General features: G+C 41.2%; 1 protein-coding gene and 1 long non-coding RNA gene across 6 annotated transcripts in view; one reads left to right on the top strand and one right to left on the bottom strand.

Moving 5' to 3' along the window:
• Window positions 1–289: 289 nt before the first annotated feature.
• On the bottom strand, window positions 290–2,538 carry LOC120385969. The gene is made up of 2 exons (XR_005589460.1): window positions 2,382–2,538; window positions 290–576 (listed from the first exon to the last, which is right to left on the bottom strand). It is a non-coding gene; the product is annotated as an uncharacterized LOC120385969 (long non-coding RNA).
• KIAA1671 (KIAA1671 ortholog) overlaps window positions 786–23,533 on the top strand; it is a 142,363-nt gene continuing 119,615 nt past the window's right edge. For 2 of the 5 annotated variants that reach the window (XM_039504603.1, XM_039504604.1), the window contains exon 1: window positions 2,546–2,726. The gene's annotated coding sequence lies outside the window, so the exon portion shown is untranslated. Of the gene's footprint in view, window positions 879–2,544; window positions 2,727–23,533 lie in introns of those variants that run through there. The other 3 variants (XM_039504601.1, XM_039504602.1, XM_039504600.1) reach the window with 3 other exon arrangements.

Here is a 23,533-nt window from a genome sequence, read left to right as displayed (position 1 = left end):
GGAAGGAATCCTTTTCCATATGCCACACAATGACAGTGGAACTTCGCTCTACATGAGCGACTGCACTCCACCCATGGAAGGTAGGCAAATGCTGGTAGCACTCCAGCCTGACTCCAAAACCTCTGTGACCTGGCTCCAGCTTTGCTCATTCATGTACAAAGTACTCAGATCCTCTGAGGCAGACACTTGAACAATAATGTGATGATTTAGTTATTAACTACACCACTCCAACTGTGCTCAGGGCCCCACTGTGGTAGGTGCTGTACATACAGATAGTAAAAGACAACACTTCCTGAAAGAGTCTATAATCTGAGGAATCAAGACAGAAAGTAGTATTATCCCTATGTTACAAATAGGGAACTGAGGCACACAGAAAACCCATGGCAGAGATGGGAAGTGAAGCGTGATCTCCTGAGGCTGAGACAAGTGCTTTAACCATAACAGCAGCCTTCCTTGTTGGGATTTAATCTGTGATTACTCAGAGTGAACCTTGCATAACACTCCAGGGTCTTTCCAGGACTTGGGATCTTCACCTTTCCACCAAAACACCAGAGCATCTCTGCTGCTGCCATTTTCCTTTGAATACAACAATGGAATATAGAGCTAAATAACACGTGTGGAGGATATGTCATCCTCAATGTTCTGAAACATTGTGACAGCGCAGCAGGTTAGTGACAGGCCCAAATTCTATTGTTACTATGATGTGACTTTTGTTGACATCAAAGGCATCTCACAGGAGCAAATGAGGGATGAATTTGGCTCAGTGTCTTTGCTTTATGGGGGTACTCTAACAGTGTGGGTACAGAACTGTCTTGCTGAGAGACAAAAGGCTAACATCTCTCACTGGCCTTTCAATAGCATGCCTCTAGATCCTGAAGGTTGGACTCTCCCTTTATCTCCACATCTCAATGCAGACATTTTCTGTTTACAGTGACTCATGACCCTATGAGTGTCACTCTGCCTCATTGTTACTTTGGACTCACTTTTTATAGAGCACCACACCTTCCTTAATGGCAAAGTGTCATATTTCCACCGCTCCAACATTGCGTGAAATTAAAAGCGGCAGAGGAGAGTGTCATAGACACTCCTAGGGGGTATCTGAATTATTCTGGTCTGAATCCCCATGTGTGCATTCTGATTTGGGAATAAGAGTGCCTTTGTTGGGTTTAATTTATACAGCTTCAAAGAGCCAGACTCCCCTGCCAGTTGTTCCTCTGCCTTTCGAGTTATATTGGAAAGGCCTCTGTACTATAATTTGTACCATGTTATCGCAAGAGCTGCAGTGAAGCTTGCCGAAAGGTCCCTCATAAATAAAAGGTGTCACTGTGTCTGATGAAGTGAGTATTCACCCAGGGCCGGCTCTACTGTTTTTGCCACCCCAAGCAGTGCGCCAAATTGCTGCTGTGGACAGCGGGGGCAGTCCGTGTGCCGTTAGGACGGCACACGCATTTCTGCGGCGGCGACAATTTGGCGGCAGCTTCTGTCTTCAGCCGGAAGACAGAAGCTGCGCCGCCGTGGATAGCTGAACATAGAAGCTGCTGCCAAATTGCCGCCGCCGCGGAAACGCGTGTGCCGCCCTAACGGCACACGGACTGCCCCTGCCATCCGCGGCGGTAATTCGGCACGCTGCTTGGGGGCAAAACCACACAGACTGCCGCCCCAAGCACCTGCTTGGAATGCTGGTGCCTGGAGCCGGCCCTGTATTCACCCACAAAAGCTTATGCTCCAATACTTCTGTTAGTCTAAAGTGCCACAGGACTCTTTGTCGCTTTTTACTGTGTGAAATATTCACCCGTTGGGGCTGAGGCTGCAAAACCTTGTACGCAGCATGGAACGAAATCAGCTGGCTTCAAGTGGAGAAAGCCATCAGGGCTGGGCTCTCCAGGCCTGGCTTTGGGTTTGTACAGCCCCGAGCGCGCCCTGAGCCCTGCAGTATCCAACTGAAACCAGACACCCAAAACAATAACTCCCAGCAAACACCCAGCCTCCAGAAAAGGCACCTCAGCGTAGGAGCTTCCCCAGGGCACTGTCACAACGTGTGCAGTGGGGGTGCTACGAGCCATCAAACCAAACGAGGGTGACCAGATGTCCCAATTTTTGGGTCTTTTTCTTATATAGGCTCCTATAGCCCCCCCACCTCCTCTCCCGATTTTTCACAGTTGCTGTCTGGTCACCGTACACCAAACTGTAACCCCTGGATACGATGGAAACCACTTGGAGCCAGGGGGTGCAGCAGCACGTCTGGCCTCACCGCCAGGCTCCTCAGCAGCCCCGCTGTGGGCCCAGCCCCATACAACGCCCCTTGAGCCAGGCAGGTCGGGGGGGCGGACCAGCACCACCCCGGTTGGCGAGCCCCAGGAGAACGGACGCGAGCTCCCTACCCCTGACTCGCCGCGCTGCGAGCTGCCTGCCGAGCTACAGGTGGAGGGACGCTGCCCCGCCCGCCTCCGCGGCAAAGCCCCGCCCGCCGCCGGGTGTCCGCCTCGCCTCGCCTAGGCCCCGCCGAGCTCGCGGTCACCATGGTAACAGAGGCGCGTCCCTCGGTTCCACCCGTGGGGCAGGCAGCAGGTTCGGCTGCGCGCGGGGCCCGGCCGGGCGGGGCGGGCTCTCGTGGTGCGCGAGCGCTCGGCTCTCTTCCCCGGCAGCAGGTTCGGCTGCGCTGTGCGCCCGCGGGAGGAGGCGCCGCGCTGCGCTGGGGCAGAGGAGCCCGCACACCCAGGACGCAGGTGGGGGTTCCGCGAGGGGGGGCTGGGCCCTTCGGGGCTTGGACCCGCTGAAACGCGCTCTGGGGGGAGGGGCCGAGCTGTCTCAGCTCCCGCCCCCCGAGGGCGCCATGGACCGGACCCCCACGGGACCCCGCCCCCCACAGGGCAGGGCACCCAGACCCCCCTCCCCGGGGGCACCCTGCCCCCCAAACTTCTCCTCCCCGGGGGCACCCCTCCCCGGGGGGCCCCCTGCTTCACTGACCCCCCTCCCCGGGGGCACCCTGCCCCCCAAACTTCTCCTCCCCGGGGGCACCCTGTCCACCGCCTCACTGACCCCTTCTCCCCGGGGGCACCCTGTCCACCGCCTCACTGACCCCTTCTCCCCGGGGGCACCCTGCCCCCCGCCTCACTGACCCCCCTCCCCGGGGGGCCCCTGCTCCCCAAACTTCTCCTCCCCGGGGGCACCCTGCCCTGCCCCCATCTCTCTGAGCCCCTGCCCCCCGCCCTGCCCTCATTGTTTACCCTCCCTCGCCTCTCTAAAACTGCCTGGCCAAGCCCAGCTCCACGTGCCCTGGGCCCCCCGCGTCCGTTCCGAGTCCCCTCGCTCAGGCCAGGGGGCTGGAGCAGCGCTGAGCACCCTAGCTGCCAAGGGGGCGGTGGGTACTCAGCACGTCTGAAAGTCGGGCCGCTAGCTCTGGATTTAGGGGCCCAACTTCAGGTCCTCGAGTTTAAAAATGTCGGTCCGGGACTTGTTCCCAAAGTTAGCTGACAACTTCCCTGTGGGTCTGAGCTCTGCTCAGCTGGTGCTTGTAAATCGCTGTACAGCTTGTAAATCGCTGTACAGCTTCTGCAGAAATCCTGAAGAGCTTTGTGTCTCTCTCTGACATTCGGTGATTTGTTAAACTGATACACGGGTAACTTCTCATGCATAAAGTATTTGCATAAAGATTTATAAACTGGCTGCTTCCAGATATTTTTCTTCCCTTGTTTTTTTGTTGTTTTGGTAGTGGTTGTTATGGTCTTCATTTCTGTGGGAATAATGCATCCCTTTTAATGGGATTAAACACTAAAGCTGTTCGGAAAAGTGTAACAATCTATAGTGGTAGCTACAGATTAGAGTCCTACTCCCCCTTTTTCCCCTGACTGTTCCTATTTCCTTTCCTCTCATTAGTTACCTGTCAACAGGACACATAATTGCCTAATCTGAATATCAGCTGGGTATCTTGGTTTAAATTGTTCTAACACTGGTGTGGTTTTGTTTTGTTTCCTTGCTAAAAATAATAATGCCTAAGGAAAATGTTAATGCTGTAACTTCCTTCTCTACTACCTGTGTCATTCCACAGTATTTAAATCTTATTAAAGCCTCATGGGATAATTAAGAGACTGACATCCATAATTTGTTGAATAGCATTTGAGATGATTAGACTTGGTTGGACTACATTTTTAATGTCATTGTTTATTCTCTTTATTTGTAAATTTGGTGTAACTGGAAACAAGTGCAGGGCTTCATGATTTCAGTGCACTGTGGATGCAAATAGCTTGGTTTTGGCTAAATTGGTCCATGTATTTGCAATTTTAGCAGTGCTAAATTGAAATTGTAAAGGATCTGGATGGATAGAAAAGATTTATATTTTGTCATTATTTGGTGCATCTAACATAATATACATTTATTTTATACCAGAATTGGAAAAACATGCAGTAATTCATATGTGACTACAAGGACATTGTATAGTTAGGTTTATGTTGTAGTTGAGCATAAGTAATCTGTTAAAAAGATCACATGGGGTTTAATCCTACTGCCATGAAGTCAGTGGAGGGCCTGCAATTGATTATAGTGGGAGGCAAATCAGTATCTGGGTGTTCTAAAGCTGCAAATTAAACATACCTGTTAAGATGGAAGTCCAAGTCTGTGAATCCACCTTTTTCCCTGCATTATTTATGTTCAGTTTTAGTAATGTGCCTGTGTGGATTTAATTGCAGGACTGTTACTATACTTTCTTTTTCTGAGAAGCTAAGTAATTAATCGTGTAAACACAAGTATTGATTTGATATTTGTTTCTGATGCATCATCTATGTAACTTTGACTTTTCAATATGGAATGGAATTAAGGAAAATTGTGTTTGGCAGCATACCATCTGCCAATCTATGCCATCATGTAATGGTGTAACTAGTTTGTATTCTTTTGGATTTGATTCTTCAAAGCATAATGGTATAAATCTGTTCAAGATAATCAGCTGCATGTGACAATGTAAAATGTTGGTATCATGCTAAAGGAACTCTAACATATGGCCACTGATGTTCCGTCAAAACAGACTTTCTTTCTGTGGCAACTGTAGGCAGTTTTCATGGCAAGCAGAGGAGGTAAACAATGTTACCAGGGTAACTGTGAAGTTAGATCAGCTGCCTCAGACACACTTTTTTTTACAGGAATGGATATTGTTGTTTTTTTCCCCCTTAGAATAGATGTTTTTTCTTTATGCCATAAGACAGGGAGGTTCACACCTTTTTAAATCAGAGTGGTTAAAAAAAAATTTCTACAGTATTCTGGGACATAGTAAAGAAGCAGACAACACATTGAAGAAATTGCCTGATTTAAAAAGATGAGAAAGTCAACTGGTAACATAATCCAGTTATTTTTCTACAATTTCTCTAAGAACTGATACTGGTTATGGTAAAACAATATTACAGGATTTGTTTTAGTGTATATTGAGCTAAAGCTACTTATCAATAAAATAGAAACAAAGTTGTAAAACCTTCCTTATCTGGAATAAATTAGTTGACAAAATTGCTTTTTAGACAGAAAATGTAACCTGTCACATAATTGTAGGCAAAAATAGTTTTTAGAAAGGGTGTTTTAAAAATGGTTTTTGCCCTTCCAGAGTACACTATGAATTAACATTATGTAAAGCTTGGTTCCCTACTCAGATACTTCAGGTTATCAAGTCTGTTTTCCTCTGTGGTTACCTGAGTTTACTGATTGAAGTAAATGTTTTTCGTGCTGCTCCTAGTATTAGCTACAGTAATTTACTATTGCGTTCATCACATTTTTTCTTCCTGCTAAGGATATTCCAGCTACTACAGATATTGCCCACAACCTTCACTTCTCCATTTGTGTTATAAAAGAAGTGCAGAAGAGAGTGACTGAGTTTTTATAGATGCATTTTTTTCTAGATTATTGGGGAAAATCCTGAATACCATTATGAATAACATAATAGAAAATATTTTTTAATATCTACAATTCATGGGAGAGGAGCAATCAGCATGATAACTCATTTTTTATTTATAGTATATGTTTAGTACTGATTAAAGGTCCTTGCCTGTTTGGCAACCCTGAAGATTGTAGTCCTTCCACATGATAGATACAGGCCAGAGTTGCCATACCTGTTTCTCTCATCCTGCCTGATCAGGGCCTTCATAATAAGCTAGGTACCAACAATCAGGAAAAATCAGACCTGTAATTCTGCACAAATGGAACTCCTGTGTTGAAAGCAATGTTGAAAGCTGTGTGTGTACAGGGCACAGACATTTTTACCTCTGTCAGCTCTGTCTAACCCTGAGATGGGAGTAAAGTCTATATGCTTGGGGGAGGGATAGCTCAGTGGTTTGAGCATTGGCCTGCTAAACCCAGCATTGTGAGTTCAATCCTTGAGGGGGCATTTAGGGATCAGGGGGGAAAAAACCCCAAAACAAACCACCACACTGTTAGGGATAGTACTTGTTCCTGCTAGTGAAGGCAGGCAGCTGGACTCAATGACCTTTCAAGTTCCTTTCCAGCTCTATGAGATAAGTATATCTCCATATATGCTTATTCTGTCCTTGGCATTTCTGTTGAAAATTATGATATTTTTTGGGATAGCTTGGTTTTTTCTGGAATAGGTGTTTTCTAAAGCTTCCAGTTCTGATTTGCAAATAACTATTCTGCAAGGAAGAATGCCATATAGAAAGGACAGTGCTTGAAAAATATGCAAGATACCTATTAGCCAAAGGGCTATACACTAGAGACTGATATGAAAAATGAGGTGCAGGAGCCTACCAGCAACCTCTAGATGGAATGTAGGTGAGAAGTCCAGGTCTCCCATCTCCCCTGCTGCTGGTAGGGCTCTGGGATTCCTGCCTGGGTTGTTTTCATGGACTCTGCTCCATCTGGCATATCGGCCTGGCTAGCAGATAAATTTGAACCCCCTGTTTCTCCTCCCTCTCCTTTCACATCAGCTTGGCTGCTGAAAAGGATCAAGTAGCTTTCTCTCCCCACCCCCCAAGCCTCTTAGCTGCTGCAGTTGGGCATCATCACTGGTTTACATTTTTCTCAAGCTTTTTGTGTGGTCATTGCCCATGAATAACTTCATTGCTGCATCTTCTGGTAGCTTTCACAAGCATCATTAGAGTAAAACTAATATGATTCTTGGCAATTTTCCTGTGGCTCATGGGTTTTTAAATAGTAATCATGAAATTTACCAGAGTTTTGATAATTTCACTGTTAGGGATGCTTGGGAAAGCTGAGCGGGATTAAAGACACTAAAGCTTTCTGAAGACTGAGAAATACAGTACTGTAAAGTCATAGCAGAAAGTTTTTCTTTGAGCATAAGGGTTAGAATAGCATTTTTTCTAATATAGATCCCGGAGAAATTGATAGATTAGCCCTGCTCGCTAGGGAATGTTTTCCATTAGCAAAGTGAACTTTTCAGGTCAGTGGAAGTCACACATTGTTTGTTAACTCTGTAAAATGTCATAAATGTCATTAGTGTGCAATAATGTAACTTTTAAAATCATAGACTTTAAGGTCAGAAGGGACCATTATGATCATCTAGTCTGACTTCCTGCATGATGCAGGCCACAGAATCTCACCCACCCACTCCTGTATCAGACTTGTGTCTGAGCCATTGAAGTCTTCAAATCATGGTTTAAAGACTTCAAGGTGCAGAGAATCTTCCAGCAAGTGACCTGTGCCCCACGCTGCAGAGGAAGGCAACCCCCCCCCCCCAGGGCTTCTGCCAATCTGCCCTGGAGGAAGATTCCTTCCTGACCCCAAATATGGTGATCAGCTAAACCTTGAGCATGTGGGCAAGACTCATCAGCCAGACACCCAGGAAAGAATTCTCTGTAGTAACTCAGATCCCACCTCATCTAACATCCCATCACAAGCCATTGGGCATATTTACCGCTAGTAGTCAAAAACTAATTAATTGCCAAAATTAGGCTATCCCATTATACCATCCCCTCCATAGAGTTTTCATTCAATTTATCTCAAATGCCATTGTTCTTTCCGTATTTTTAAGATGTCTTTTTATGTAGAACAGAGTTTCCTGCAGTGGGGTCTGAGAATAGACTTCTTTTGCTCACTTATGCAGATTACATTCTTAAACCCAGAGTTTGCAAAGACTTATGCAAGTGCTTCAGTTTAACTTCATTGTGACTACTCAAAGTGCATAATGTGCATGTAAGACTTTGCAGGATTGGGGCCATAAGAACTCATGGGCCTGGCCTGAAGTGTCTTGTCAAGGCGGGTACTTTTCTTGTGTACTTTCAAGAAGCTATTGTAGAAGTTGTACTTGTATTTAGTGATCTAAGGAGAACTCCTCAATTGGTGTAAATTGCTGTAGATCCACTGAAGTTCAGGAAGCTAAGACAATTTACACTGGCTGAGGATGAGACTCCTGCTGCCTGTTTCTATCATTTTTTGTTAAAAATGATTAGCTAATAACTGAAACTGTAAATCTGGTAAATACTAGCTTCCTTCTCTCCATAATTAAAATGGAATATCAAGGTAATGTTACAAGGCAATTCAGAGATGTAGTGTAAATGTTTACAACAAGTTGGCAATGTCTTTTTGTCACTTATATAGTACTGTAAATGTACTTGATGCTTTATGAATGAATAGACATACTTCTTGTCCTACTTATCAGGGTGGATTTGATTTAAATCATGGATTTAAATCACTAGTCAGGAAGACTCGATTTAATCATGGATTTCTACATAAAAGTGCATTCTTGTTGGTTGTTATAACCTTAATACATATTCTTCACAACTCAGTGATAGATGTAGGTTTCATTTTTAGAAGGTACACACTATACATTTTTAAGTGATTTATTTTGAAAACTTTTCAGATTAGTTTTACAGCTTTATCAGAAAATGAATTATTGTTTGGTTATTTAATTTACCAAAGATAATTAAAGCAGATATTTATGAAGTCATTGGAAGGTGAACTATCTCCAATTCAATAGGTTAATCATTAATATTTGGAGGATTTTCTTGCCATGCTGTATTAGGAGGAGAACATCACCAGACAGACTTTTAAATTGTTTTAGTTAACTAAAACAACAACGTTATGTATCTGGATTCTTTTCTTCAACAGCAAACATATATTTTAACAAAACAAGTGTATGAATTTTTGAATTTAGTTAAACATTCAAGTTTAACATTCAAGTTTGTTTTGTTAAAATTGTTTTTAACTAAAATAGTTAAATGAAATATTTAAAAAAACAAAAACAAAAATTAAATAGACTATGTCAGCCAGGTCAACATTAGAAACTTAAAATATTGGCTTCTGCAGCTAACTCAATCATCTTCACCTTCATTTTCCTGTTTGTTCATAATCTGGAAAAGAAAAACAAGCTTTTTCAGGTCTCAAACGATTTCTCAGTTTGGAATTAATTAGTGCAGAGGAAAAAAAATATTCTTTCTACACCAGCAGAAGAAGCTACTGCTGTTAAAAGTGAGATTATCACTTCTACAGTCTCTGAATCCAAGTGCTTAAGTGACTTCCACCAGTTCACTGGGGTGACTTTCTTTAAAACATCATCAGCAAACATATATTTCTTGAATGGTTCACCCTTAGGTTTGAAGTTTATTATAGTTGGCATTATGGAAGGATGATCCATGTCATAGCCAACCCCTTTTCTTCAGTAGTTAAGGTTTGACCCTGGTACCGAGTATTGAGAATATTTGCAAGAAAATGAGCTGGAGATAGTGCTTAAGATCTCACTCAGTTCCTTGCAAATTTCAACAGCATCAGCAATAAAACAGCTATTTCCCTGCATTTTGTTCAAGGCTACAGAAATAGGCTTCAGGGTACTCAGCATGTGTTCAACATTTCTCTTAAACCCAATGTTGAGAACTGTGGCTGTGACAGTGCCATCTATTTTTCACAATTTTGTTCACAAACTGTCATCAAATTAGGCCAGTTCTTGATATAATGCTCAAAACAGTCCACTACTGAGTTCTATCACACGTCTTGTGGGAGAGTTAGTTTGGTTCCTCCCACTTTTTTCAGAGCAGCTGCTGCAAAGTGGTTGTTATGGAAGTATTTTGCAATTTCAGCATTAACCTTTATTTCTGGAACACTGAAGTCTTTGGTTAGGAGGTGCATCAAATGAGCACTGCAACCGTATGTTATTAGCTTGGGACTCTCTTCTAAATTTCTTCTCATCTTGGATACATTTGCAGCATTGTCTGTGACCAAGCTGCATACAATATATTTGCATCTGAAGAAGTGGGTATTCACCCACGAAAGCTCATGCTGCAAAACTTCTGTTAGTCTATAAGGTGCCACAGGATTCTTTGCTGCTTCTGTTGTTTTTTTTTTTTTTTTTTTTTTTTTTTTTTATTACAGTTTGTTGTAGCTTTTACTGCTACTTCTTGTAAGTATTGTGCTATGTGTGCATTTGTTACTGTCTACTCTTAAATTTGTTTCCTGGATATATAATTTGTTGGCTTAGTGTTTAATTGTTAAATAATAAACTACTGCCAGGAGAACTTATTTAAACCCTACTTTGAATCAGACACATCTTCACAGAATGAAAGCATAGTGTATTCAAAGGCCAGTTTGTAGACGCATGAATGAGAAGTAAAACTGCTTGGAAGTGCAAGCCCAGACATGAAGCTCTTGGTGATAGGCTGTGAATGCGATCTTCATTGTTGCTTTTGTTTTGACACATGAGGGTGACCACACTCTGAGAATGTTGTAATATCTTGGATATTTGTTTTATATATAAGGACAATATAAAACCATGCTGTGGAAAAGCCACAAAAATCATGGATTTTTGCTGTTGTGTCTGAGATCTAAGCTTTTTTTAATTTAAATGAAGTTTCTAGCCTCTATAGTTGCAAAGATGGTCTTCATGGTATAAACGAATGCATGGTTATCTTGAGTTGCAGTCAGAGAAACTGAAACAATAGCTTCAAGAGAGCTCTGAACTTCCCTCAACAACTAACTCAAATTAATCTTGAATCCTAATTGTTAACCACTTAATTGCAGGACGATGTACGGGATACATGTGCAGATGCAGATAGATGTATGTGCTGTTTCTGTTCTGTGCAGCTGGATATGCTGACTCGTCCTGCAATTTTATAAGAAATAGCTGTTGGATCAGCACTTTCACATTCTAGTATCAGTGAAGAAAGTTAAATGACCATGGATAGCTGGCTCTGATTTTGGTTTTGTTGCAGATGGCACATGCTCACTAGAACAGTCAGTTGATTCAAAGTGATGGAGAGGGAGTGGATCCCCTTAATACTTTTAACCTTTTATACAGGTTTAGAGGATACCACATACTTTGGAGAGTGACCCATTTAATCCTATACTGAACTAGTAACAAACCAAATTATCTGAACGCTTTCTTTTGGAATCCTTTACCAGTAATGTTTCAACAGTGGATAGCAAAACAAAGTGGGGGCCTAACTGAAGTTAGTTGTTAGCTGTAACATTTCATGATGCAGCCAGGTAAGATCTGTCAGTATGACCTCAAAATCTGGTCACCAGGAGAATGTTGTTATATTTAATAGCTGAGGTGGATCTACTGGCCTAGTCTCAAATGACTCAGCCTATTATGAACTTCATGAAATGCACTTCTGTGAAAGAGGAATACAGGATTCAGTTAACTCCTCAAATCCAGTTTGCTGATCTGATTGCTTTAGACTGAGTTCTGCTTGGGCTGAACATTTGTGTTACTGGAAGCTAAACTTCTAAAAGTGACTCCCTCAATTGTCCTGGGTAGTTTTAAAGGGATACTGGCAAGTTGAATAATTTAAAAAATCCAGTTTCTGTTAGAAGACTCCTTAAATAACAGTTCTGAAGATTTTTTAAATTCCTTTGAAACAGAATTTTAACAAGGGCTTTTCTGCTCTTCTTGTGGTCTTTCTAAGGATCTTTTCAGCAGAGGAAACCTAACTGATTATAGGGGTGAAACTAATTAGAGACAATGATGTCAGATGCACAAACTGGGGGAAAATATCAAAGTGTGTTTCATATAATAGTTTCAGTTATAGTGATCTGAGGTGATACTTGCTAACATAATAGGTACACTATTTTCTGATATGTTAATTTTTTCCCCAAGTTGACACTGTCCCTTTTACAGTCTGAACTTGTGACCCCATGGGTAGAAACATGATCCTGTACTATTGAAAAGCTGGGATTCCCTGTGCCCCAGTAATACGTAGCATTAATTATTTTATCAGGCAGCTCACAAGATATGGGACCTTACAATTCCAATTAACTGATTTACAGAAAAGCTACTTTAGATAATTTATAGAGATTGTTATGCTGATGATGAGGAACCTGGCTTGTGGGATGCATATGACAAATATAATAATCATGTGTCTGATTCCTTAAAAAAAATCTTAAAGTATATGTATAAACAAAGTTTTTATTGGTATTGTTAGGAATGACATGCATAACTCACTTGGGGCTTTGATTCTAATTTCTTTTGATCATAATACACATTTTACATTATTCTCTATAGTACATTTTCATGATCTGAAACTATTAAACAGCTAAATAACCTAGAATCCCCTCTCTTGCTATTTTAAATTTGTTAAGATTGGGAAATTACATTGAACATTAGTCAATGGGTATAAAAGAGGAGTGTATATAAGAAATCAGCAATAGAGGATTCATTTGGTTTTAACTCTTGGTTAAACAACAACAGAAGTGATATACCACATATGCTGCAATCCCTAGAGGCTACATGAGGGATGAATGGCCAGTCTTAATGCATTATCCTGTTTATTATCTGTTTAGGTATGAACTTAAAAAGCAACAGTTTCTTTTTAAATATCTTGACAGTTTTACATCTATCATGGAAATGTTATCTAGAAATAGCTTTTTAATATAAAAACCTCCTAGTTGCTGAGGATGAAGACTTGCCACTGTTTTGGCAAGACATAAAAAATATAGGAACATTTGAGTGTGCCGCAGCATTTAACACATGAATTGTACTTTCATTGATGAAAACAAAGCTGCTGCTGCACACAAAGGAAACTCTTCTTGTGTGATTACTTTTTCACAATGGCTGCTTTTCTAGTCCCAATGTTGATCAATTGTTTGCTTCTGTGCATTTCAACAAGGGGTCTTGGTTTGTATTCAGAGCCACAATCTATTTCTGTTTTTGTAGATAATTGCTTCATTCCATCATGAGATACAAATCTGAAAATATAAACTTATTCAGTTCTCAGGAATTTAAATGCCACTGTGTGTTTAGTGTCTTCAAGTTTTTTGTTAATCATCTTCTTTCTAGTAGTGCTAATGAGTTCAAACTTTGACTTGGAATAAAGTCTCTATAGGTACTTTTACAAGTCAGTTTTTAGCATTAATGGCTTTCAAAGGGGGGCGTAAATTGGGGCAAAGGCCATGGCTACACTTGCAAATTTGCAGCGCTGCAGCAGGGTGTGAAAACACACCCTCTCCAGCGCTGCAAATTGCGGCGCTGCAAAGCGCCAGTGTGGTCAAAGCCCCAGCGCTGGGAGCGCGGCTCCCAGCGCTGTACGTTATTCCCCACAGGGAGGTGGAGTACGGACAGCGCTGGGAGAGCTCTCTCCCAGCGCTGGCGCTTTGACTACACTCTAGCGCTTCAAAGCGCTGCCGCAGCAGCGCTTTGAAGTGCAAGTGTAGCCATAGCCAAAATTTAGGAGGGATGTTTGTATGCCTCACACTAAGGGCTTGTCTACACTGGCACTTTACAGCGCTGCAACTTTCTTGCTCAGGGTAGACAGTGCACCACCGCTGGGAGCTTCGCCCCTCGTGGAGGTGGGTTTCTTTTAGAGCACTGGGAGACCTCTCTCCCAGCGCTCTGCCGTGACCAAACAAGCCACGTTAAAGCACTGCCGCGGCAGCGCTTTAACATTGCCAGTGTAGACTAGCCCTAAGTCAACAAAACAAGTCTTTAGAAGGACATGGCTGTCTCATTCTTAATAAATGCATTTGCAGCTGCCAATCTGTAATACATTTTACACGTGGTCTGAACTTTTGGCTAATGTAGCGGTATTTGATTTTCATGGGAACCTTCACATTTCTTCATGGAACAGAATGGACACAGATTTCGTTTTATAATTGCCTTTCATGCTCACAGTCTACAGCCCAGATGGCTTGCTCTTTTCCTGGTGGATTTTACAAGAAATGCCATTTTTATGTGCTGTCAAATGACAGAACCTAAATCGTGTTAATCCTTGTTGGATATTTAATATAAATGTAGTCTTGCCTTAGGTTTCTATTAGCATTCTAGTTAAGATACATTCACTAATACCATCCTCTTCTTGCAGCACACACACTGATGTGTGTGTGTGTGTGTGTGTGTATATATATATATATATATATATATATATATATATATATATATATATATGAATCTTTCCTTGCATATTACATTCAGCCTGACAGCAACAGTCACCACAAAGAATAATAGACATATTTAATGCCTTGTACGTAAACTGATGATGATATAACACACACACGTTTTTATTTTACCATATTACACACGCAGAATGTTTCTTTGAATTTGGAGGCTGGGTGGAGTCATAGAATACTTAGCTTAATATTAAATGTATGTAATTTAAGAGGCTTAACAAATTCATAACAAGATGCATGTTTGTTATATTTAAAGGTAGCTGCCCACTCCTCAGCATTCGCAGCATGTAGGTGACAGGAGTTTAAATGAATTTATCTGATTATAGTAGAATTGCAGTGTGTTTGTTACGCTTCTAAATAGAATTTTACTTAGGAGAAAAGTGATCTTTATTCACCAAAGGTTGTGGAACAGGTTTTTACACCCAACTGACTTATTCACACTAAACTTGACTGGGCAGTGGAAGTTTTTCTTGCCCTAACACTCTTCTTCAGCCTCCCCAAACCACAAGTTTCAACATATGAGGGAACATGGTTCTGTCAATGACAGGCCAGCTTTGCAAATGCTCCTTGGCTTTGTCTGAATTATATCTCTACAAGAATGTCAGGGAAATAGGCTTGTGTGTGGTGAGCACTATGCTAATGCTGTTGTTGCACTTACCTGAGTTGCTCTTCCATTTGCTTCTGCTGTGCCTGCAGATTCTATCTGGCCCTCTGTTCCAGACTGGGAGTATTTAGGATTGGTTTCCGACAGGGTGTGGGAGAATGTTCAGCAGTAAGAAACCTGCTTGTGTACTATGTGGCAGTGGTATTTTCTTGAGGGCTGGATAAGGCAATGCTCAAATCTTGGTCAGCCAAAAGGCACTCTGTAGTGCCAAAGGGCTCTTCAGGCGTTTGCTATCTAACGAAAGGACATTGATCGCTTTGTGTTGCATCAGCATCCGAGCTGATTAAGCACCTGAGTAAAAGTGTACAACTGTAAGTTGAAATGTATCAACAAAGTCTAGCTCCGGTGTGTTTAAATTAAAAGTTTCTAAATTAAATACCATTGAAGTCTATCGGAATTTCATCTAACTGAAAATCCTGATTATCTGAACGAGCAGTGTGTTTCCCATGCTCATTTGTGTAATCAGTGTTTTTGGCCCCTTAGGGTGGAGAGAGGAAGGGGGAGTAACTGCAAGAGACAGGAGCCTCTCTAGTACTGCTTGGGTGGAGGGAGCTGGAAGGAAGATGGGGGCAGTGAGGGAGCTGGGAGAGGCCCAGGGCAGCTGGGGTTGACTCCCCCCAGAGCATATACTATCCCTGCCTCCTGCTGCCTGTGCCCAGCTGCTGCTCCCACTGGGAACTCCGCTGTAGGACAACCATGCTACCTGGCTCCAGCTCTGCCCTGGGCTCCCGGAAGCACTGGCCCCTGCACTCCAGCTGCAGTGTCCTCATCTCTGAGTGCTGATGGGTGCCCTGTAGCCAGGGAGCCGAAGCTCCTTCCCCCTGCTTCCATATCCAAACCAGAGGATAGATTCTTCCAGGCAGAGTACTGAGTACTATGAAACTCTGCTTGAGAGTTGCCCTAGACAAGCTATAGCTATTTGCCCCTTCTCATGTTCCTTGAGAAGATATCATAATAGAGAACTGGGCATTTTCCTACCATACATAAAAGATGAGGAAAGTATTGGGTTTTTGTCCCTCAATGCCACTGTGTCTCGTCATACCCTAATGCCCAGGCTGTTGTTAGCAGCTGCCTCACCCTGTCCCTCCATCTCCACCCTGCAGCAGCTGTCCATGGAGGGGACAGCCCAGATGTGGAAGAACAAGAAGAGAGTAAGGGGCCTCTTGGACCACCATTTACTAGTTTCTAGCCTGCCTGGCCTTCGTTTTATAACTCCACAAGGTTCTTCGATGTGCCAAATTCAACGTTGTGTCGCTACTGAAGGCAACGTGGCTGTCTTTTCTAGTGGTCAGGGAGAGGGCTTATTCAGGTACAAGAAAGAGGGAAGCATAGACCCTCTGGTTGGAACATAGTGATTTATTGATGTCTCAGAGCACTCTTCCTTCCATGGATAACAGACTTGTTCTGGTTCTGACAGTCAAAGTGTCTTATGGTATTTTCAAAACAAACCTAGGAAGAACACCCTCAGCCTGATCCCAGAGAGAAAATCAACGTATCCATTCCTGGGTAGAGAAAAGTTTCCTATTTCTATATGCACTGCTCTTCCAGGATATGATGAACACCAGACAGAAATTGGGTTAAGCAGAATGAAAAGAAGTATCTTCGTTCATGGTAAATCAGTTTGGTGGGCTGGTGATCGACCTCTTTGCATCTGGAAACAACAAAGCACCTTTGGCCTCTCCATATGTCATCAGGTCTCTGGATATGAGGTGATGGATGCTCTCTTGCAAAGATGGACGAGATTTTGATTTGCCTTCCCACTTTTTCCACCTCTTCCCAGGAATAATACAGAACAGGAAGGAGAGAGTGCCAGTGATACCGCTGATGTCTGTCTGGCTGAAGAGGCTGTGGTTCTCAGGCCTGATTAACGTGGTCCTTTCAATGTGCCTACCTTACAGAGGTGGTCTGTTATTGCAAAAACCAATTCTCCATCTAGCATGAGGCAAATTGAAAATAGATACTTGGATGAAGTGATTATCATTATCATTGTCCTAGTAAGAAGTCAACAAATAGAAGTTACTGGCTGAAGCAAGGTCCATATTTTAACTGCCACAATAAACAAGTGAAATATAGCCTTGAATCCTCCAGGATGGCTCTAATGTGGGTGTAAGAGAATGTCCAAGGAGAGTGGTCAAATCTCTGTACTATAATGTTCTCAGAAGGTTCAAGAAAAGGACGTTTTGTATAAGCCCCAACATTAAAAGTATTCCTAGGGCAGCTACTCTGATTCTAGCTTTCCAAGGTAGTATAGAACACAGACTGAGAACCTTATTCTGGTTTTTACAGCACTACCCAGATTTAGCTCCTCTGGTAGGTGTCTTCATTTTTTCCTGTCCACTGAAGCTTCCTGATAACTATCTTAAATCAGTCAAGTTTATGAAGTTTGGAAATTTCTTAGATGACACTCAGCATTGTACTCTTAATTCAGACAAGTAGTCCTCACAGCTGTCTGAGCATTCATTCTCTAAGTAAATTTTAAGAATAATTCTTCTTTGGTTGTGCATCAAATTTCAGTCCTAAGGAGCATTGACAATCACAGGACAGAGAAATCATGTCTCCTGTAATGAGATCTGCCTTGTGGCCATCAGTGCATAAATTCACCAAATTGTACATATTGGTCATCCAATCTTTAGCCATTTTTCAGCTGAAGTAGTCTTCGTGCTTCAGCGCTCAGGTGAAGAAAGGATGTATAATGTCCCTTATTCTGTATGCTCACATTTAAGGATGACTTGCTTCCCTACCTGGAGGCACATTGTAATGAATCTGTGGACTTTAGTACATTGAAAAATAGGAACATTTATCTATGCAAACCTGAAAACTTTCTTTCTTGAAGTAATGAAGTCTACACACATCTTGCCAACCCTGAAGAGAAATGGATCATCCAGAATAGAGATGGAAATTGACATTCAAAGATTCAAGTTTATTCCATCAGGAGGAAATTATCCTCATACTTTGCAATAGGAGAAATAGTTGTGCTCTTTCCTCAAAGTATAGTTAAAAATCTGTAATGTAGGAAAGTGGGATGGAATTATCCTAGGTCTGGAAGCTGTCCCAGTTGGAGGGAATGTCAGGAGATGGGGTATTCTCATCCTGCCTGTGACATGGCAGGTCTGGTTCTGCCTCCATGCTGCAAACAGGCTAGTGTATGTATTATAACTGATCTGTGGACCTTACTGTACAAAGACATTTTCAGGGAAACACAGAAAAATTTTCCTATTAAAGCAATCTCTAAGTAGCAAACACAGAAAGAGAAGAGAAGATTATGGAAACCACTACAGATACTGTGCTGAATTGCTCCATGGAAGTCAAATAGCAGTTGAAAAAAACTTGGAGACAAACTAGATGAAGCTTAAAGGAAGGCACCATCAGAAATCATAACTTGAGTCTATGCATGAAATAATTATGGAGGAGAAAATGAGATGGTGGAAGAATGTGACCTCTATGACAGGGTAGCATGCTACTCCTCATGCTTGGGAGGAAATCCCCCTAAACATTCCCAAAGCTACCTTATTGTCTTCCTTCCACCCTGTCCTCAAAACTCTCCTTTGCCATGGTGGCTACAAAAAACTTGACAATGGTTAGGCTGCTGGTGTGCTTGACCACCCCTACCTATCGTGCTGACCAGTGTTGTCTCATGGTTTCCTTGTACTCTCTGTTGGTCTGTTTGTATACTTCTGTTGACTCTTGTTGTTATACTTCACTTGTAAACTATTTGGGGCAGGGACCATCTTTTTCTGTGTTTGTACAGCACCTGGCACAATAGGGTTCTCAGCCAGTGCTAGAGCTTAGGCTGTATGATAATACAAATAATAACACAGGGAAAATGTCTGTGGTGCCCTTTCAATCTAGTTAACTACAACAGGTGTTTTGCTTTTGAAGAGAACAGAGCAGGAATGATTTAAAAATGAACAGAAGAATGATCATGATCAAGAAGCAGGCTCTGAATGGGAGCCTTTATAGAGAGAGAAGTAAGCAATCTTGATGGATGAGTGCAGAATCTGGCTTGAAATGTCTATGACTCTAACTAGGAGAATGTAATGATCGGTATGCTGCCTCCTGGATGCTAGGGTAGGATGTGTGACAGGAGTAGAAAACTCAGGATTTACAGTTGAGATTATATTCCAATTGTTGTTTGTGCAGGAATAAACTAGATTAGTAAAGGCAGTTTCAATAGGATGATTTAAAGGATCTCTAAAGAATCTCTAAACATCAGAGATCTTTTCATTGCCAAGCAAGATTGAAGACCAGAGATGACCGATGTTGGAGAGCAACAAGATGATGTGCTGGTTGTATAGAGGAAAGGACTTTGGTTTCATAGAACACTATGTAATACCTTCGCTGAGTATTGGAGATGTTAATCTGCTCATTTAGGAAGAGTACCAGATTCTTCAGTTTAAGACTGGGAGGTCTTGTTAGGCAGGCTTTAAACTAGTTAGGATGGGGTGGGGGGGAGTTTTCTGTTCAACAACAACAAATCCTGACAAAAAAGACACACTGTAAACTGAAAGTATAATACAAGGCAGCAGCTGGAATTATGCAACTAAAAAGGAGACAAATAGTGGTATATTAAAACCTGTATAAACAAATTGAAGGATTATGGGAAATAAGAAATAGAAGTGAAATTAAATAATGGAGATTTGTAAAATTAAATCAGTTGGGGGGGTTTTTATAAATGGAATGTCAGCATTGATGGTGAAATCTACATGGGACAGACAGATACAGTGGGAGGAGACACTTGCATTTTTTTGTATTATTTCATAAGTGATTTCCCCCAACTTTCTAATCTTTTTTGTCTCTTAACTCTCTTGATTTGTGGATGCCCTTTTACAAGCTGTCTAAAGTATGTATTGTTTAATTACCTGTTTTGCTCATATATGCCTTTTAAGGAAAGAAAAGCTTCTCTCTCTCTCTGTTGGTCCAGTAAGAGAGATTATCTCCCCCACCTTGTCTCTCTAATATCCTGGGACCAACATGGCTACAGCATTACTGCATATTTGAAGGAAAGGGTTTGTTCTGCAGTTTAGTGTTTTTCCTTTAAATTAACTACAAATGTTTGCTTCAACAAATATTTAGTAGCAGTGATAAGCCTGGTGTAGCATGGTGGTCTCCAGATTGTGATTAATTTTACAGGCTTGATCAGATGTGCTGCACTACCTGTGTATTTAAGATGGAATATCAACCTTAATTTTAAATGTTGTTGCATTTCTGGGACTAAGTTGGGCATTTAATGTTGCTTAGCTGTAGTGCTTTGTAGTTTTAATGTTACCTATTTAACTATTTTACCTTTGTAACTGTGGATTAAAACATTTAAATGATTAAAATCCTGGGTATTAATATGTAAAGTGTGAAGGTTTATTTGGGTAAGACTCTAGTTTCATAACCATAGGTCTAGTCGAACATATTCACATTTTGTGTGTGTGTATCTGAGTGATAGTTAAACAATGTACCATAGTTATAAATTTGCACAGGCAATAGCAAGGACAGATTTACAAGTGCTTGTAAAAGCTACTATTAATAGAACCGGCATGCTGTTTAACAAGACAATAATCTTGTTTTCCAGTGAGGGGAAACCTGAGGGTGGAGTAGTTTATTCTTGTAAAACAGTACCCCGCCCTTTTATTGCTGGTAAATTCCACGTAGACATATGAGAAAAATAGAAGAAAACTGAAGCTTTCAAATTGTAGAAATACTTGGAAAAATTATTAGCAAACAATATTTAGCTGGCTGCCAGTGTTTTGTGGGATTTGAAATGTGACTCTTTTTTTTTATAACAACCAGTTATTATATTTTTATATGTGTGCTTATATTGAACTTGGTGCTATTGCTATACATCTGCATTTGGGACAATCAAGATTTTATTTACTCATGAGCTCATTACTAGGTGCTGCTACTTTGTGGGTAAAGATTTTTGGGAATGTTTTAAAATTAAGGCCAGTGCAAGAGTTACTTAATTAGCCCAATTCTTACCAGGCGAGAGATCAGAACAGCTGATAATGCCAATTTTAGTATAATTGATGTATCCTATTTCAGTGAATGAGTAATGTAATAACAACATGATACAGGCTCAAAACTAAGTAGAAAATACTTTATATGTTTACTGACTTCATTTGAATTGCCTGACTTAAATTAATTTGTGGAATGTTTATTTTGTCTGATTGCACTAATAATTTAGGTCACATGTTGTAATAGGTTCACATTTAGGGCTTTAAAACTGTCCACACATTCTTAGATTGATCTGTCTTTTGTGTCTTTCACACATCTATGGTAATTGGGCTAAATGGGAATAAACTGACCAGATCCCATCAGCAATTTGCAAGAAGTGATGTAGAAAGCAATAAAAGGATGAGTTGCCTAAATAAAATGAGATCCTGGAGACAGTATTTTTAACGTTTCCTGTCTTTAAAGTGCATGAAAAAGAAAACAACTGCTACTTTAAGAATGCTTAAGGTTAATGTGTATTTAATGGTGGAAATCTTTCATAGAAATAATGAAAAAAAATCTATTTCATGTTTTGCCTTTGCTCATTTGTTACGTTTGTTTTCATCAGATTAGCTTTAATAGTTACTCAGTTCTGAGAAGCTTTTTACTTTTGTCCCTTTTCATTTTGAAATATTTTCTATTATAGGAGTGACCTCCTTTCCCTGGGATTGTTATTTGATCACTCTTTCCACATCAGATCCTTACAAAAATGAGCAGGACTTATATCTGCCCTGAAATGCAGAGGCAGAATAAACCTTATACTGCTTAGTATTCATCGTATTAAGTGCCTGCTTATTCAGAAATAAGGCAGGCAGCTGGCAATAACCATATCATTCATGATGGAAAAATTCTTGTGTAGTCTTATGTTCCTATTGCCCACCAGCTGTGCACAGCGTTCCCACTAATGTAAATGGGAGTTGTGTGTGAACAGTGGATAATATATGGCATGCTGAATGCACTTTCCTCATAATACTTCCTGTGGTGCAAGGCCTTGATATGGCCCAAAGGCAGAGCTTGTAGTTTGCCAGTACATAGGTTGCAAAAACTGCTGTTGAGTGAATAACTGTATTTTTATTTCTAATGAGCTATGCCAAAGTGCATTTTTGAAGATAAGTTACTAATATGAAAGCATCTTACACACCGTACATTAAATCATCTAAGAGCGAGATTTATTACAGTTGCAGGTTAATCGTTTGGTTGCATTTTAATTTGTGCATCATAAAACAGTTTATAATCTGAACTCTGCCAGGATTCAGACTTCAGTTTCTCGTGTGTTCAGTGTTAGCAGTTTGCATTTCCTGGCTTTGTGTTTGCTTTGGACTGGTGCTTGATAGTTGTATCAAGGGGATTAAAAAGTCACCAGAAAAAGAAGCAGGAAGTCGAACGTGAAAATGGAGGGTAAATATTCTGTAAAAGTTTCCCGCTTCCTGCAGCTCCCGTTGTCCGGAAACGGCGAACCGTGGCCACTGGGAGCTGCGGGCAGTTGTGCAAAAGTAAACAAATACTCTGGTGGCCACCAGTGGATTACCCTGAAGAGCCGCAGGTTGCCCTTCACTGAGCTATGTAGCTTGTGGAGAGCTGTATAGTTCACGGAGGGCAATAAAGCCTTGCCAACCAAGTAAGATATTTCAAAATTAAGAAATAAACTTCAGTAAGAATCTTCTGTTTACATGTATAGCAGTTTTTATTTAAAAAAATCACATGCCTGATAAACAGCTGTTGATCATGTTCCTTCTAAGCATAGGTGCCTTTTTCAGCAGCTGTTTCTCATTTTTTCTAAAAATGTTTTGTACTAAGCCAAGTATCCCATCTGAGTAATAAGAATGTCAAGCCCTGGAAATTGACTTGGCTAGATGAGGTTTATTGGCTTACACAAAGATCATGTTCTTCAGCATAAAGAGAACAAAAATAATCAGAGGAGCGAAATCACAGTGTAAGAATGTTGGCCAGGAAATAGACCTAAACAATAATCATGAGCACTATGTTCTGCATGTGTGTTCCCTGCCAATCCACCTCTTCATGTGTTCTGGTGAGGATAAGATACTAGTCCTTTTAAGAAGCAGTAACCACCCTCACTCCCAAATAAAATACCCAGTGTATTATATGTGCAATTCAGCATACATCAAACTATCAAATTGAGAGAGCGCACTGTAAAAAGACCTTTTAATGTCATACTTGGAATATTCTTTTTCAAGTTCACCTTTATTTAGGAAATTATTATCACTAAATTGACTTTAAATAATTCTATTGCTCTTCACATAATTTTTTCAATATTTACATGTTGGAGACATATTAGTCAGACTTGGACTGTGTTTGTTAGGAAAAAAGAACATGGATGATTTCACTGAGATCTGTAAGATCCTGAAAGGGACAGATTGATTCTGATAAGCTGCTTGAGATAGTTACTATTTTGAAAGCAAGAGGTCATGGACTCAGCTTGAGGAAGGGACTAGCATAGCATATAAATAGTTTAGGCAGAATTTCCTCATACACAAGTATCAGAGGGGTAGCCGTGTTAGTCTGGATCAGTAAAAAGCGACATACACAAGCTGGTTGAAATAGGAAACA

Source organism: Mauremys reevesii, linkage group 18, assembly GCF_016161935.1.
Source record: "Mauremys reevesii isolate NIE-2019 linkage group 18, ASM1616193v1, whole genome shotgun sequence".
Lineage (NCBI taxonomy): Eukaryota > Metazoa > Chordata > Testudines > Geoemydidae > Mauremys > Mauremys reevesii.
The sequence above is the reverse complement of the archived record's forward strand: the minus strand, read 5'-3'. Positions and strand labels throughout refer to the sequence as shown.